General features: G+C 41.2%; 1 protein-coding gene across 4 annotated transcripts in view; it reads left to right on the forward strand.

Moving 5' to 3' along the window:
- Positions 1-17,408, forward strand: part of LOC126094450 (very-long-chain (3R)-3-hydroxyacyl-CoA dehydratase) — a 174,466-nt gene that overhangs the window by 13,852 nt on the left and 143,206 nt on the right. Inside the window, exon 1 of one of the 4 annotated variants that reach the window (XM_049908824.1) lies at positions 10,010-10,108. The exons of the other annotated variants lie outside the window; for them this stretch is intronic. The gene's annotated coding sequence lies outside the window, so the exon portion shown is untranslated. Of the gene's footprint in view, positions 1-10,009; positions 10,109-17,408 lie in introns of those variants that run through there. 4 annotated transcript variants of the gene reach the window in all.

Genomic DNA, 17,408 nt, shown 5'->3' on the forward strand with positions numbered 1-17,408 from the left:
AAATCTTTCCGTTCAAGCTCTGATTTCTCTTATTTTATTATGATGATCATTTCTCCTTACGTAGGTGGGTGTCAACAAAATAATTTCACATTTGGAACAGAAATTTGGTGAATGAAATTTTGAAAATAGATCACCCTGCAAAGAAAAACGCATTTGTTTCAGTGATTGCCACCCCAACTCGCATATCATATCAGTGACACCCACACCCCTATTGCACGATAACACAAAACGAGCTGCCCTTCTTTGGACTTTTTCAGTGTCCTCCATCAATCCTACCTGGTAAGGATCCCACACCATGCAACAATATTTCAGCAGAGGAAGGACAAGTGTAATGTAGGCTGTCTCTTTAGTGGGTTTGTTGCATCTTCGAAGTGTTCTGCCAACAAAGTGCAGTCTTTGCTTCGCCTTCCCCACAATATTATCTATGTGGTCTTTCCAATTTAAGTTGCTTGTAATTGTAATTCCTAGGTATTTAGTTGAATTGACAGCCCTTAGATTTGTATGATTGATCATATACCCAACATTTATCAGCTTTCTTTTAGTACGTATGTGAATGGCTTCACACTTTTCTTTGTTTAGTGCAAATTGACACTTTTCACACCATACAGAAATTCTCTCTAGATAATTTTGTAATTGAAATTGATCATCTGATGATTTTACTAGATGGTAAATTACAGAATCATCTGCAAACAGTCTAAAGGGGCTGCTCAGATTATCATCTAGATCGTTTATATAAATCAGGAACAGCAGAGGGCCTATGACGCTACCTTGCGAAATGCCAGATATCACTTCTGTTCTACTTGATGGTTTACCGTCTATCACTACGAACTGTGACCTCTCTGATAGGAAATCACGAATCCAGTCACACAACTGAGATGATACTCCATATGCGTGCAATTTGATTAATAGTCACTTGTGAGGAATGGTATCAAAAACCTTCTGGAAATCAAGGAATATGGAATCGATATGAGATCCCTTTTTGACAGCACTCATTACTTCATTGCACAAGAACGATATTTTCTGAATCCGTGTTGATTATGTATCAATAAGTCATTTTCTTCAAGGTAATTCATAATGTTAGAGCACAGTATATGCTCCAAAATCCTACTGTAAATTGAGGTCAGTGGTATAGGTCTGTAATTCAATGGGTTACTCATATTTCCCTTCTTGAATATTGGTGTGACCTGTGCTACTTTCCAGTCTTTAGGAACAGACCTTTCGTCAAGTGAACGGTTGTATATGATTGCTAAGAAAGGTGCTATTGTGTCTGCATACTCTGAAGGAACCTGATTGGTATACCATCTGGACTGGGAGACTTGCCTTTCTTAAGTTATTTGAACTGTTTTGCAACACCTAAGATATCTACTTTTACGTCACTCATGATAAGAGCTGTTCTGGTTTTGAATTCTGTAATATTTACTTCATCTTCTTTCGTGAAGGAATTATGGAAAACTGCATTTACTAACTCCGCTTTAGTGGCACCATCATCGGTAACATTTCCATCGCTAACACGTAGTGACGGTATTGACTGTTTTTTGCCACTGGTGTACTTTACATACGACTAGAATCTCTTTGGGTGTTCTAGCATATTGTGAGACAATGTTTCATTGTGGAAGCTATTAAAAGCATCTCGCATTTCTGTCTGTGGTGACTGTGGCTGCCCTCTTCATGTGGGGAGCTCTTGTACCCCGCCACATTATTGTGTAAACTCCTTTGGCCTACATTCTCCCTGCTCAGTAGAGTGCCCACTGTATACAAAGAAAAAAGAATCCAGGAAATAATGATATTTGACCGTCTCAGCTACTTTGAGGCCTGAAGAAGTTTGACAGACTTCACCCTGTGAATCTTTCATCTACCTTTGTCTCAGTTATGTCTCCCCCCCCCCCCCTCTTACTTACCCTCCATCCTGCCCTTTTTCTTTTCCTTTCCCCTCCTCTCTCCACCCCAGGCGGCTCCTGTCCCCCCCCCCCCCCCCCCGCCCCTCCCACCCCAAGAACTGCTCCGCCTCCTCCATGGCCAGAGAAGAAATCCTCTAATCCTCTTCTCTGGCTCCTGTTAGGGATGGGACTTTGGGACTTCCTCTCGGAACACTGCTCCCCAGCGTTCTCAAGACGGGAAGCCTGTTACCTTGAATCAGATGAGGGACCCACGCTCTGAGGGCTTTGAAGCCACTTGGTCTCTGTCCAATTTCTCTGCCACCTAATCCCATTCTGATAACACTTCCTCCCTCCTTCCCTCCAAGGGAGAAGAATAAGCAGCACAGGTCTAAGGACGAGGCTTCCCTGGCATCCCGATGGGGTTTGATCCCTCCTCCTCATTGCAAATCAGCCCCAGTTTTATGGATGTCACCCCATTCTTGTCGGTGACGACTACTGACCCAGTGACGTGACATCCCCTCAACTTCTTTATGCCTAGCCTGGACTCTTTCCACATGATAATCCAGTGGAATTGCAACTAATATTACAATCACTTACCAGAAATACAACAATTTGTTTCCTTTTATTCTTCAGTCTGTCTTGTTCTTCAAGAAATGCACTTCCGTGATGACCACACTCCAACATTCTGTCGGAAACTTGCTGGGCACAAGATAGCATCTGGAGGGATCTCCACTTTGATTCACACTGATGTCGTTAGTGACTTGAAACCGCTTCATACCAACCTGGAAGCAATAGTGATAAGAGTGCAAATGACCCGAGCAATCACCATTTGCAATTTCTGCCTCCCTCCAGGTATGTCACTTCCTTATTTTGAACTGTCTACCTTAATACAGCAACTCCTTCCCCCTTATCTCCTCCTCAGAGACCTTAATGCACATCACCCTCTGTGGGTGAGTGCCACTTTGTGATGTTTGTGGAAGTTCAACACTGACTACTGTAAATGATGCAGGCAACAGGTGCACAATTGCGTTTCACAGTTCTTTACTTTCAGTGTTCACAACCCCCCCCTCCCCCTCCAATATTACACAGTTATATGGCCAGTTCACTATTGGTAAATATTGATTGATAAGCCTCATTAATAGTTGCAGGCAACATCAGAATACTGCTACAATAGTTTGCTGTTTAATATCTGTGAGCAGTAAAATCATAACCAGACAGTTCACAGTTCTTGCAGAGTAATACGGTATGTGTGACACTATTCTTCAAATAAACTGAACAGATATTTTCATTAATTGTTCTAACACATGACCTATTTGTGTTACACTTATTCCACTGTTAAGTTGCTGCATTGTTGTTAATCTAACCAATACATGTTTCATGTCTGAAAATCAGCCGCAGACTGTCTTGTGTCGGGACCAAAAATCAGTCCTTCATATATCCCCACAATAATAGGCACTGAAACTATACATTGTTCGATGTTTAAGTTACAGAAATTACAGTTAAATATAACTCATTCAATTAACTGAATACATTGAAAAATTCCTTCTTTTTAACAGTTCCTCCTATCACAAAAGTTAGGCCAAATTATTTGTTAAAATAATGAAATAAACAGATATAGTTATACAGACAATACTTTTGACAAATCTGGTAATTATTTTGGAATTAATTAACGGCTGGTTTTGGTAATATGTTTTCGAGTAAAGCCAAGTAAATACTTTAAGAATCCTAGTAGTTCTTCTTCCAAATGTTTATAATAAGTGCACAATTTATATTTGTTTATAAGTCAACAATAGAATCTGTCACGAAACACCTACTGATTTTATCCCATAATAGACGTATTAACTAGGAATGGTTAAAATAAATTAGGAAATTAATTTCATACAGAAAACTAAACACAAAATTAGACCTGGTGCTATATTCTTTAAGACTGAGGGCCAACCTTTCTCTTTTATGGAAATGCAGATTCTACTCATGCATGTTAATGGTAATTAGGCAAAAATGGAAAAAAAATGAATTTAAGGAGGCAGGTGGCAAAACAAGTGAGGAAGTAAAGCGATCCCAGCTTACTTCATCACAACATCGACGGGTAGGGGCCTTCTAGTTGACCATGTTACTACAGACTTTGATTTGTCTCCCCTCAATAACAGTTCCCCTACCTGCTTCAGTGCCGATCATGGCACCTTTTCTGTTATCGATCTCATGATCGCCTCCCCTGCTCTTGTGACTACATTGATCACCCCATGATGACCTTCATGGCAGTGACCATTTTCTGGTGATTCTGTTGTTCCCTTGCAACTGCCAAGCAGACGGGCACCCAAATTAGACACTCCATAGAGCCAGTTGGTCTTTATATAGGTCTGCTGTGCACTTTGACACTTCTCTCTTGTATTGCATTGATGCTGTCATGCAAGATGTCTGACTCTATTCTTCAGGCCATTGGCTTCCACATGTCCCCTCCATTGTCCAGTACCTTGGTGGACCAAGAATGTAATAATCACTATTCAGGATCACCAACCGGCACTGCAATGATTTAAATGACACCCTTCACAGACCAGCCTTATTGTTTTTAAGCATCTCTGTGCTCGTCTCACTACCTTGTTAGGCAGAGTAAAGGGGATTGCTGGGACTACTATGTTTCCTCCATGGGGACATATGCTTCTTCATTTGCAGGTTTGGTCCAATCTCCATAGCCTTCTTAGCTGCCAGCAATAATCAACTGTCCAGGGTCTTATCCTGCATGGTGCTCTATGTACTGATCTATCAGTACTTGCAGAACAGCTGGCGACACCCTTTGTGACACTATCCTCCTACCTTTCTCCAGCAGAAACAATGAGTTGAAGAAACCCCCCTCTGTTTTAATCCCCCACCAAGCTGAAGCCTATAATGAACCCTTCACTGAATGGAAATCTTCCAGGCTATTACCTCTTCACATGACATGGCCCCAGGCCTGGATTCCATCCACAATCAAATGATCCAACATTTGTATGTTACCCAGAGGTAACACATACACAGGGTCTTCAACCGTACTTGGCTCACGGGTGCCTTCCCCTCGCGTGGTTATCATCATCTTTAAGCCCAATGTGTCTCAAGAGCTGCCGACTGATTAGACTGACCAACATACTTTGTAAACTGTTTGAGAGGGTGATTATCTTCAGATTATGTTGGGTACTCGAATCCCAGAGCCTTTTGTCATTGTATTAGTGTGGCTTCTGGGAAGGACAGTCTATAACTAACCATTTACTCATATTGGAAACAGCAATTTGACAGGCTTTTATGAGTAGTAACCACCACTACCTTGTTGCCATCTTGTTTGACATGCATAAGGCATACGACATGGCTTGGTGCCATCGCATTTTGGTTACCATCCATGACTGGGGCTTTCACAGCCCTCTTCAGATTTTTATCTGCAAGTTTTTATCCAACCGGCTCTTCCGGGCTAGAGTTGTCACTTCACTCAGCATCCCTTGGATCCAGCTGACCGGTGTCCCAAAGGGTTTTGTATTATGTGTCACACCTTTCCTCATGGGCATCAGTGGGCTGTTGGGCCTCCGGTTACCCTGACATTATATGTCAATGATTTTTGCATCTAATGCAGCTCCCACTCAGTAGCATCTGCTGAATGCCAGCTCCAGGGTGCCATCCAACTAGCCTCTGCGTGGGCCCTTTCCCATGTTTTACAGTTTTATGCTTTTTGGCTGTTGAGCCACAGTACACCCTGATCCAGAACTTTACTTATGCAAGCAGCACCTAGATGTTGTAGCACAGTCCTGTTTCTTGGGCCTTCCTTTTGATAAAAAGCTGACACAGCTGCCCCATATTCGCCACCTGAAGACTACCTACATGTGGAAGCTTAATGCTGTCCACCTCCTGGCCCACACATCTTGGGGTGCAGACTGTGTTACTCTTCTCCATATTTACTGGGCTCTAGTTTTTTCTAGATTACATTATGGTTGTCAGGTTTATGGCTCAGCGGCTCCTTCCATTCTGAAACTACTTGACCCTGTTCACCATTATGGGTTGCTTCTGGCTATCAGTGCCTTTTGCACTAGTCCCGTCGACAACCTTCTCTTGGAAACAGGGGTCCCCTCTTTACAAATATGATGGAGCCAACTCATGGTTTCTTATGCAATCAACATTTGATGATTCCCTGACCATCCCGTGTATCCCATCCTCATTGTAAATAAGGGATGTCTCCCTCCTGATACCTGTCCTTGGGTGTGATTGCCAGTTGGAATGTGTCTCACTTCCCTCTGTCAGGATTTACATCTCCATTCATTGGAAAGTGCCCCGTGGATTACCTGACCCCCACCCCCACCTGCCTGCCCATGGATGACGCCTTGACCACAGATTAAGATCGACCTATTCCAGGGTCCTAAAGTCTTTATCGCCCCTATGATATTCTGGCGCCTTGTACGTTCCATCCTTGAAGAGTTCAGGGATGCTGCCATCTTCCACATTGATTGTTCTAAAATGATAGATAAGGAGGGATAGACTTTTATGTCAGCTACAGGCATGGAACACTATTTACTGCCGGGATCATGAAGTGTTTTCACAGCAGAGCTGCTAGCCATTAACAGGGCCCTCCATTTTGTACTGAGGCCTCCCTCCACAGTGTTTCAATATGTACCAACTCAATAAGCAGCCTGCAGGCTATAGACAGATGCTACTCTCATCAATCTGTGGTCTCTGGTATCCATGACCTCTCTGCCCTTGGCTGTGTCGCCTGCTCACTTATCTTTCTCTGGTGGGGTCATCCCAATGAACTGACTGACCATTTGACTAGAGAGACAGATACCCCCCATTTCCCTTTCATGATTCAAGGTGCAGATATGTGGATACACACCAAATCTGTCTTCACCCAAGTGCATAGTGACATCTGGTGTGCTACTGCTTTCAATAATAAACACCACACAATCAAGCAGACTACTTCAGTTTGGCACTCTTCTGTCTGCTCCTCTCAGAAAGAGTCCACTGTCTTACGCCGTCCATGCATCGGTCATACTAGGCTCAGCCATTGTTTTCTCTTGTGTAACAAGCTACCCTCAAAATGTGGTTGTGGAGCCAGACTGACGGCATTCCACGTATTGGTGGAATGTCCCCTTCTTTTGGTCCTTCATAGTAAGTGTAGTCTTACAGATGCCCTGTCTTTAATATTAGCAGAGGATTCATGGATGGTTGAACTGGTCGTCAGTTTCTTTAATGAAATGTTTTTTATTTTCAGTTATAAGGTTTTGCTTTCCTCCTGGAGCAGGGGAACTGTGTGTTTTGGTTGGGCCCTCTCTTCTTATTTTCTGTATCTGAAACCAATGACCACTTCCCTGTGCAAAGACCACCCTTTTGTCCCTCTGTTTTTCCAGTTTTATGATTTGGCCTACCCTTTTAAGCTTTCTGCTGTGTGTGTTTTTAGCTTCCTCACTGATTGGTTCGCCCACTTATAGCAGGTGCCTCTTTATTTTGCATTTAAATTATGAATCATGGGATTGATGGCCTCACCATTTAGTCCCATAACCCCCCTCAATCAGTCATTTCAAAAAACTATCTGCTCTGTTCACCGCTCTTCCAAGACCTTTGTCGTGTCTAACAGAATTACGTTGTCACTGGCAAACTGCGAAGTGTATGTCAAACGCGCACACACACACTCTCTCTCTCTCTCTCTCTCTCTCTCTCTCTCTCTCTCTCTCTCTCTCTCTGCATTCAGCTCTTTATAACAAATAGTGATACTGACAATTGATTTTGCACTACCCAGAGTCAGTAAATATGGTAGAATGCTCCAAATTTTTGGGTGTACATATTGATGAAAACTTGAGCTGGAAGAAGCTTGTCACTGAGCTTTCAAACAACTAACTTAGCTTCTTTTGCTCATTGTATAATTCCTAATTTTACAAACAAATATATCAACCTCCTGACATATTTTTGCATATTTCCATTTAACAATGGCTTATGGAATAATTTTCTGGGATAAGTCGCCACTTAGAAAGAAAGTACTGATTGCACAAAAGTGACCAGTAAGTATAATATATGGTGTTCACTCAAAGATGTTATGTAAGTACCTCTTCAAGGATATATGCATTTTAACCGCGCCATCATGTTACGTATATTTGCTAATGAATTTCGTCATAAATAATCCATCACCATCTGACAATACCAGATTAGGAAAGTTGCTACCCATCATGCTGAGTCGCGATAGGCAAATTAAAAAGATTCACACAATTAATTTTTGGCCATTAAGGCCTTTGTCAGCAGTAGACACACACACACACACACACACACACACACACACACACACACACACACACACACACACACATATACTCTTACACTTACTTTCACAAAAGAAAGCACACCTCGCACACACATGACAGCCATCTCCAGCAGCTCAACAGTATTCCAACCTGGAGTTTCCATTGTTTTATTAAGTGTTCATCAATGTTAACACTAATCATATATATCCTGTAAACTGATAAACTGATTCATTCCCCATCATTTCAATAAAAGAATCATTCAATTGATATCAGGAACACGTATCTAAGTCTCGTCAAGTTTATTTCTGTTGTACAGCCCTTTTGTGTATTCCTTCTGCCTTTCATCTTTCTCTCAGCCTGCTTGCCATCTGAGCTCTTGATATCTAGGCAGTGTCTATCTTTCACCTAATTAAACAAGCTCCTAAGCATAGCATTTGCCCTTAAGCCTTTCCTACTTGCTAAGGAGAACATTTTGCACATTCTGCCAATCTCATTTTTTATGTGTCTGTATTCCCTTTTACCCTCTTTATTTGCTGCATTTTCATATTTTCTCGATTTTTCAGTTAAATTCAGTGTCTCCTGTGTTAGCCAAGTATTTCTATTAGATCTTGTCTTTTTACATATCTGTAATTCCTTCAATACTTTCAGTTGTAGTCTACTGTTAATAACCAATAAATTATGGTCAGAGTCCACTTATGCCACTGGAAACGTCTTGCAGTTTAAAATCTGATATTGAAATCTGTGCCACACCATTGTGTAATCAGTCTGAAATCTTCCAGTGTTTCCAGGTCTCCTCATGTATACAGTCTTCTTTCATGATTTTTAAACCAAGAGATAGGGATGGTTCAATTGTGCTATTTGCAAACTTATACTTTTTGCCTATCCGTATTCCTATAATACTTTTGCTTCTCTTCCTTTCTCTATTACTGAATTCCAGTCCTCCCATCACAACTAAATTTTTCTCTTCCGTAAATATTTGCATATTTTATTTTATGATCTCGTTATACAGTTTTTCAAGCTCTTCATCGTCTGCAGAGCTAGTTGGAATATACACTGTGGTGATAAGTTACGAGATACCTCCTAATATCATAACAGACCTCTCTGCCGTGCGTAGTGCTGCAGCGCAATGTGGCATGGACTCAACATGTCATTGGAAGTCCACTGCAGAAATATTGAGCCATCTATAGTCGTCCATAATCATGAAAATGTTGCCAGTGCAGAATTTTGCGCACAAACTGACCTCTTGATTATGTTCCACAAATGATTGATGGGATTCGTTTCAGGCAATCCGGGTGGCCAAATCATTCACTCGAATTGTTCAGAAAGTTCTTCAGACCAATTGTGGCCCGGTGGCATGGTGCATTGTCATCCATAAAAATTCCATAGTTGTTTGGGAACATAAAGTCCACGAATGGCTGCAAGTGATCTCCAAGTAGGAAACATAACCATTTCCAGTCAATGATCGCTTCAGTTGGACCAGAGGACCCAGTCCATTCTATGTAAACACAATCCACTGCATTATGGAGCCACCAACAGTGTGTCCAGTGCATTTTTGGCAACTTGGGCCCATGGCTTCATAGGTTCTGCACCAGGCTCAAACCCCACCATCAGCTCTTATCAACTGAAACTTGGACTCATCTGACCAAGCCACTGTTTCCAGTAATCTAGGGTCCAGCCAGTATGGTCACAAGCCCAGGAGAGGTGCTGCAGACAGTGCCGTGCTGTTAGTAAACACACTTGCATCGGTCACCTGCTGCCGTAGTCCATTAAGGCCATATTTCACCTCACTGTTGTAATGAATACATTCGTCATATGTCCCACAGTGATTTCTATGGATATTTGACACAGTGTTGCTTGTCTTTTAGAACTGACAACTCTGCAAATGCCGCTACTGTTAGTGATCAAGTGGAGGCCATTGGCCACTGTGTTTCCATTGTGAGGTCCACGGTTCATGCAAGGAGGGCGAAATGCTATACAGAATTCAGTCAAGTGAGTGTTTGGAGAAGAAAAAGAATTTGGCATTTGTTGTTGTTGTTGTTGTTGTTATTATTATTATTACTATTATTTTTTTTTAGTACCAGCACCTCAAAGTAAGAAAAAGGAAAACTGGCAAAGAGAGAGCTCCCCCCCCCCCCCCCCCCCCAGGGTTAACTAAGAGTTGAATACACCAACTCCGATTTTTTCTCTAGTATTTAGTAATGGTCTGACTTAAGTGATAATAAAATAGTAAGCAAAATCATGTACTAAACAAGTTAACCTTATTTCAGAGTATTTGGTGACTGAAATGCAAAATTGTGTTGTTAAATTATATTTGATTACTCCATGGCTTCTCTGAGCATCATGTGATGACTAGAATGGATGTGGTATATCTTATAAGCTGTAGGTTAGCTTCTTACTTCTGAGTGATATGTACTGAGGAATGTTCAAAAGTTATTAGTGGACCTCCTTGCACTTTTCATATGTTATGTACAATGTGGAACATAATATGAATCAAAATACCAGTTGGAGACCCTCTGCAGTGTTGCAGGCTAGAATTTACCCACAGTTATTCCTTGCTTTTGTAAGAGGTGACTAAAAGGAGTCTTACACCTGGTTAATCCTTCATGTTGACAACTCGGCGATTATTAAGACACCTGTCGGCTGTAGCTCATTCCACAACCTTTCCCTCAATATTTTTGCTGTAATTACTTATTGTACCCTTTGGAGTTTCATGTCCACTTTTCTAAATTTCAGTGAAGTGTGGGCCATTGGTGATGGGCACTTTACATGGTGTATAATCTAGCTACCTTGTGCTGCGAGCTTGAGCATCTACTGTTAGAGTGGATTTATGTCTACATCTAAAATCCAGTGAGGTAGCCAATCCATTGTGGAGGAGTTGTCGTGTACCCTCATGGTTGTAGGCACCTGACACTGCAGTGATTGCACTGCTGATGATTCGGCTGGAACCTCACAAAGTATGTCAAGGAGTAGGTGCCAGTTCAATCTGGACTACGAGGACTCCTGGCAACAGCTACGTTGGAGTGGTGCCGATGGAGACTTTCGGGGAGCCTCTGATGGGACTGGTGTCAAGGTGGACAATCTGCAGTGGAACAGATGAGACTCACCCATACCAGTGGCCTTGTCAGCACAGCTATCTATAGCAGATAGAAAACAAGATTTTAATGCAGAGGGTTACAATTCCATGGCATTTCCATCTTTGACCATACTGTGGGGTGAGAATAAAGCAAGACAAAATGGAGATGGACAGTTTGCTCAGTTATTGATATTTTCTACAACTGATAGAGAATATTCAGCAACAACAAAGCCATTGTTTTTCATTGCAAATATTGAAGGTAGATTCAGAGAAGTTGCTGCAATAGAGAAGATAAGAAATGGATCTTTGTCAATCAAAACTTCAGTCCAGTGACAAGCTTGGTGATATACCAGTTACCATTTCTCCTTGTAACAAACTCATTAGGATTCAAGGTGTCTTCTTCCACCAGGACCTGAAATTACAAACAGGTGAAGAACTGCTTGGTAACCTAGAGTGGTGTGGAGTCCAGGTTGATTGCAGTATCAAGAGAGGACCTAAGGATAAAGGGTGGAGACCAGCACTTTCATCGTAGCCTTTGATGAAAATATTTTAAATGAGAAAGTTAAGGTCATGGTTCATAGGTGTGATGTCAAGCCCAATTTTCCTCCTCCTATATGAGAGGTTTGGATATATATCCTTCTATACTAATGAGGCTACTTGTGGGTTGTGTGGAAGGACAATGCATGAGAACAGCTGTTGCAAACAACCCTGTACATTGTAAACTGCCCAGAAAACCACCCTGCTCATTCACTGACTTGTTCAATTTTCAGGAGGGAGAAGAAAATACAGGAATATAAAACATTTGATTATTGTGTTTTATCAGGATGCCAAGAAAAAGTTTTAATAACTCCATCCAATTGATATGAAGTCAAACATTGTCAATATCTACACCTAGCACTATGACAATGTCTCAAACAGCAATTCCTGGCCCTAGCCCCAAGTCAGTGCCTGTGTTTTGGTTGGGGGATGGGACATCAGCTCCCTTGATTCTCCCCTCCCTCCAAACCCACAGCACCTGTGGTAACCACTCCATTGGTGCAGTTGGAAATGCTTTGTCCTCCCCAGTATTATCAGGGAAGAGGACACCTGCCGAGGTGCTCTGGCCCCAACCCCTCCAAAGGTCGAGCCTATGAATACCGGTGAAGAATCGTGCATTGGAACATAAATCAGCAGCAAAGTAATTCATACTCCTGTTTCCCCTTTGCTGCTTTCTCAGATCTTAATCTGACATTCCTTCAATGGAACTGCAATGGCTACAATCTTCACATGGCAGAATACTACAGTTAATGGCTAGTTACTCCGCAGTTGGTTTGGCACTTTGGCAGAGACAGTTCTTAGGAACCAAATTGCCTATTATTAAAAAGAACAAATCCTTTTGCAAAAATTTTGTTGATGCCAAGAGCGTGTCTGGAGGAGTCTGAGGATGTTTGGAAGAGTTTGCATGCTTATATGCTGTGACACTTTCCACAATCCTCTGTGGGGCAGCAGAATCACATCTAGCAGGGCCAAGTAATAGGACAATTAGTTTTAGAATTGAAAATCTGCCTACATAACGCTGGAGCTGCAACACATTTCAATAAGGGCTATGGAACATGGTCAGCCATAGATCCTGCACTCTGCGGCCCAAGCGTCTTGCCCTTGATTCGGTTGTATGTCCATGGAGACCTCTGCAGTTGTAATCACTTTCCTATCAATCCCTGTTTCTCGAGCCACTGATCAATGGAACGGGCACCATGTTGGTCACATCAGAAAGCCAACTGGAAAGCTATCTCCAAAGTATCTTTCGAAATCACGCAAGGGAGGGATATCGAAGGAGTGGCACAAGATACTATTGACACCCTGTGGAAGCAGTGATATCCTATCCTACATCTACATCTACTTGCATACTCCAGAAGCCACTATATAGTGTGTTGCGGAGGGTAATTTGCACCACTACTAGTCGATTTCCTTTCCTCTTCCATTCACAAATAGTGTGTCTGCCTCTGCATGAGTGTTAATTTCTCTAACTTCTCTTCATTGTGCTTACATGAAATGTATGTTGGCAGCAGGAGAATTGTTCTGTGTTTTCTCTACAGTGCTCAATGAAAAGAACATTGTCTTCCATCTAGGGATTCCCACAGTTCATGAAACTTCTCCGTCATACTCGCGTGTTGACCGAACCTGCCGGTAACAAATCTAGCTGCTGGTCTCTGAATTGCTTCAATGCCTTACTTTAATCCAATGTGGTTGGGATCCCAAACACTTGAGCAACCCTCAAGAAGGGGTTCCGCCAGTGTTCTCCTTTACTGGTGAACCACACTTTCCCTAAATTCTCCCAGTAAACTGAAGTCGACCATTCGCCTTCCCTACTACCGTCCTTATGTATATGTTCTATTTCATATGGCTTTGCACATAGATGTACTCTACTAATGCTGTATTTGAACACTGTTGGATTGTTTTCCCCATCTGCATTAACTTGCATTTTTCTACAGTTAGAGCAAGCTTCTATTCATCACCCCAACAGAAATTTTGTTGAAGTCATCTTGTATCCTCCTACAGTCACTCAATGATGACACCTTTCCATACATTACACCAACATCATCAGTTACCATGACCCTCAACAGGCTAAGAACAAACAAGGGGACCACCAAGGAATGGCATATTTCATGCCAGGCCTCTTGGAAAGATGCCATCCTACTGTATTGGCTGCATATCAGCCACTTGAGATTTAACCATAAGTTCCTCTTGTGTATGCACTTGTGGTAGTCATCTCACAGTAGCTCATATTCTCACATAATGTGCCCTGCTTGCTGACGTGAGATGAGACATCAACCTGCCAGCTCCCTACCCTAGAGACTTGCAGATGGTATTATAGCAGCTAACGAAGTCATAAATTTGGTGAGAGAGAGTGGATTTTATAATGAAATTTAATGCATCTCAATGTTTCAGTGTTTGGTGGCAGGTAGATGGGAGAGGGGGTGGAGGAGTGGCAGGGGGCGGGGGAGACTATGGTATGTGCTCTAGAATGGCCTCCAGCTACTTTCTATCTCTGCACTTCATGCATTTTTAAAAATTGGTCTGTGTGTATTTTATCTATCTATCAGTTTAAACTAATTGGCTCACTAGCCTGTACAGTCTAATCCCATTTTAGTAATACTAACTATGATGACCTTCTTGGAGTATCTTTAAGTGACCAGTTACAGTTTTTAGCTGCCTGGGTTTTACCTAAGTTGTAATGATCTGACATAAGCTACTGTCACGTGAACTTTCTTTAACAACAATGAGGTCACAAATCCCGGTGCTGTCATTTATCCTTTTTCTCATTCCACATCATTTTATGTGAATTTCCAGTGCAATAAGAGGTTGATAACCATGATGTTTAGTCCCTTTAAATGCATAATCATCACAAGCAGAGACATGCCTATTATCTGTATAGGTATTCTAAATTTACCTTGCAGTTTTAGTTTTTATGGTGAAAAGTGCCTTAGGGTTCTCCAAAGTAGTTATTAATATTGGTAAGTATATAAAACCAGTTAAGTCGTAGCACACTGGAATAGCTGATAAGTCAGAAATTCATTATTTTTAACAGGCTAGTCAAAGACATTAACTGGAGAAATATTTATAATTTTCATGATGTGAATGACAAATAAGAGTGCCTACATTAATAAATATCTTACTTGTTAGAAAATCAGAAGTAACTCAGATTAAACAGAGAGCTAGTTTAAAACTTTATTATTCTTTGAATAGATAGGATGAAGCACAGGGGACAGAGCAACATGTTTGTAGCTGAGCATTAAACAATGGGTGTCCTTAGTTTGTGTGCAGTGTCACAGAATGTTAAAAGTTATCTGGTGAAAATTATGTATAATTAAGAGAAAATTATACAATAGGAGCCAACAGAATGAGGCAGTTCAGTTATTAAGACACTGGTCTCATATGAAATAGGGTTTGCTGTATTTGGTCATCTTGATTTAGGTTTCCTGTGACTTTCCTAAACCATTTAGGTAAATGTTTGGATAGTTCCTTCAGCGATACTTTGGCTGACCACCTGTCCTATTCTCATAAAACATAGTTATATATTCTGTGTATGTACATTTTGAGCTATTTATTTTCATTGTATTATGGATGATCCCTGGGTGAATGAATAAAGCAAATCAGATAATAAAAAAGGAACTTCATCTATCATCCAGGAACAGCTCTGGTGTTGATGATGTAGTTCATTATCATGAAAAGTGCAGCACTGGAAGGAGTAAATACTCACTGTACAGATGAGACTTTGAACAGTAGACAGGGGTGTAAGAGGGAACTGGCTGTGGAGGTCCAAAAGTGTGAATACTACTGTAAGGGACAGTGATGACTGTGTGTGGAGTTTTAGTGTTGTGTTTTTATTTTTGATACTGACAGAGAAGGGGGGAGAGAGGCAAACCTGGTGTCAACACATAGTCAACTATGAAAGAATGATAAGGAGGCCACTGAGCTTAATGTCCCCTTCCAATAGACAAATAACATCAACAGTGTCGTGTGCCTACACTCTGTCAGATGTTGTGTAGAGGTTTGAAATATAGTCTAGGACACTGAAGCAAAGTTCGGTTATCAGAAACTTCATGTCTTCTCTCCCATCAGTACTGGTGACAAACATTTCTTTCACTACTATGATTTGAATGGCTGCCTCAGCTTGGAGGACCACCAAACAAATGTGCTTTAGCAACTAATTAGGTGGTTACTATTATGGTTGAACCATGTGACCTATTATTGCTCATATATCTCGATTTCATTAATTTTGAATAGAATGTAATTTATTAACATAGTTTTGTTTTATTATCATTGTGTCATAATGTGAATGAGATGGATCTGTGTAGAGTTTGAAATGAATTTGAATGAAGTATTATAAAAGATACCTTTTGTCTTTACTATTAAGTCAGGCGAATGTAATTTAAAACATAGTTAAATTTTATATATAGAGAACCAATGGATGTGGATTCACTGAAAGGGAAAAAAACGCATGTACAACGTAAGCGAATTGTATACCCCTGAAAGGTGATTTGTAATGAATGAAGTGTTCCCTATGTCTGAAATAATGTGTATATGTTCAGATCGTGAACATCATTGCTATCACCACTGCAGCTGTTCTTGTGCCGGAATCTGGAAGTTTTAATCGGTTATCACTTTCTGCTAAATAAGAGAAAGTAATTCTTCTGGCAACAGTTACATTGTCTTGTATTACAATTGATGGTGTAAGAGAACATCTCATTTACAATGAATGTTTTTATGTTTGATCTGACGTTATGCAAACTCAATTTGTTAGACCTAATGACAGTTCTGTATGAATCGTCATATGTCCTCCGTGATGTCAGCACCGTTGTCGAGAAGCCCCCTTTATTTGATGGCTCACCCCACTTCTTCGGGCTGGGATGTTGTAGCACAGAATAACTGCCAAGCAGCAGGTACTGCAGTGCATAGCGAAACTGCCATCGTCATCCCGCCTTGGAGACAAGCGGCGGCCATCCGTCCCAGTGTATAGTCTTAGACACCCATCAGCCATTGCTGTCTAAATCAAGAGTCATCCACATAAAGTTGGTAATAAAACTGGCTGTCCCTCAGAATTCTAAGTGTGAATCTAGCAACACTGTAGGATGCAGAAGTGTATGAAAGTGCTGTCATTCTTCATGAGCTGTTACAGTGTTGTATCTGTTCATGTTTTAGTACCGAAGTTGTGCAATGTAGATATAAAGTCAAAAGTTTGAGTCCACGGGATCCATTATTTTTTAAAATTGTATTTTGGAGGTCTGCTAAACTTATCAGTCCGCTAGAAACTCAAAAGTAATTTGTTTCATTTTCTAACCCACCAGTAATAGCAAAAGCATCCAGAAACAATTCCACTGAACACTTTGTGGCTGCATCAAGATCAGAACAGTTTACATTCTAGAGTTGCATCGCTCTACAGTGGCCACCAGATACCGGCCATATGCCACCCACTGCTTAATATGAAGCACCAGCTGATTGGATGAACATGGTGCAGCTCTGAGTGTTTCTTATTTGAAGTTCTAGTATTTATTTGCAGTTATGCATTGGATTTTGCGTGCTTGAAACATTTGAACATCTTTCAAGAGTTGTAAAATAGCCTCAAGTGAAAAAAGTCTAATATTAGGTAGGTGATGGCAGCTCGGAACCTTTGTTTTGTGTGTGGGGTGAGTGCTTTTTGATAGAACACACCAGCAAAGGATTTTCTTGTTTCAA

Source organism: Schistocerca cancellata, chromosome 8, assembly GCF_023864275.1.
Source record: "Schistocerca cancellata isolate TAMUIC-IGC-003103 chromosome 8, iqSchCanc2.1, whole genome shotgun sequence".
In the NCBI taxonomy this organism is placed as follows: domain Eukaryota; kingdom Metazoa; phylum Arthropoda; class Insecta; order Orthoptera; family Acrididae; genus Schistocerca; species Schistocerca cancellata.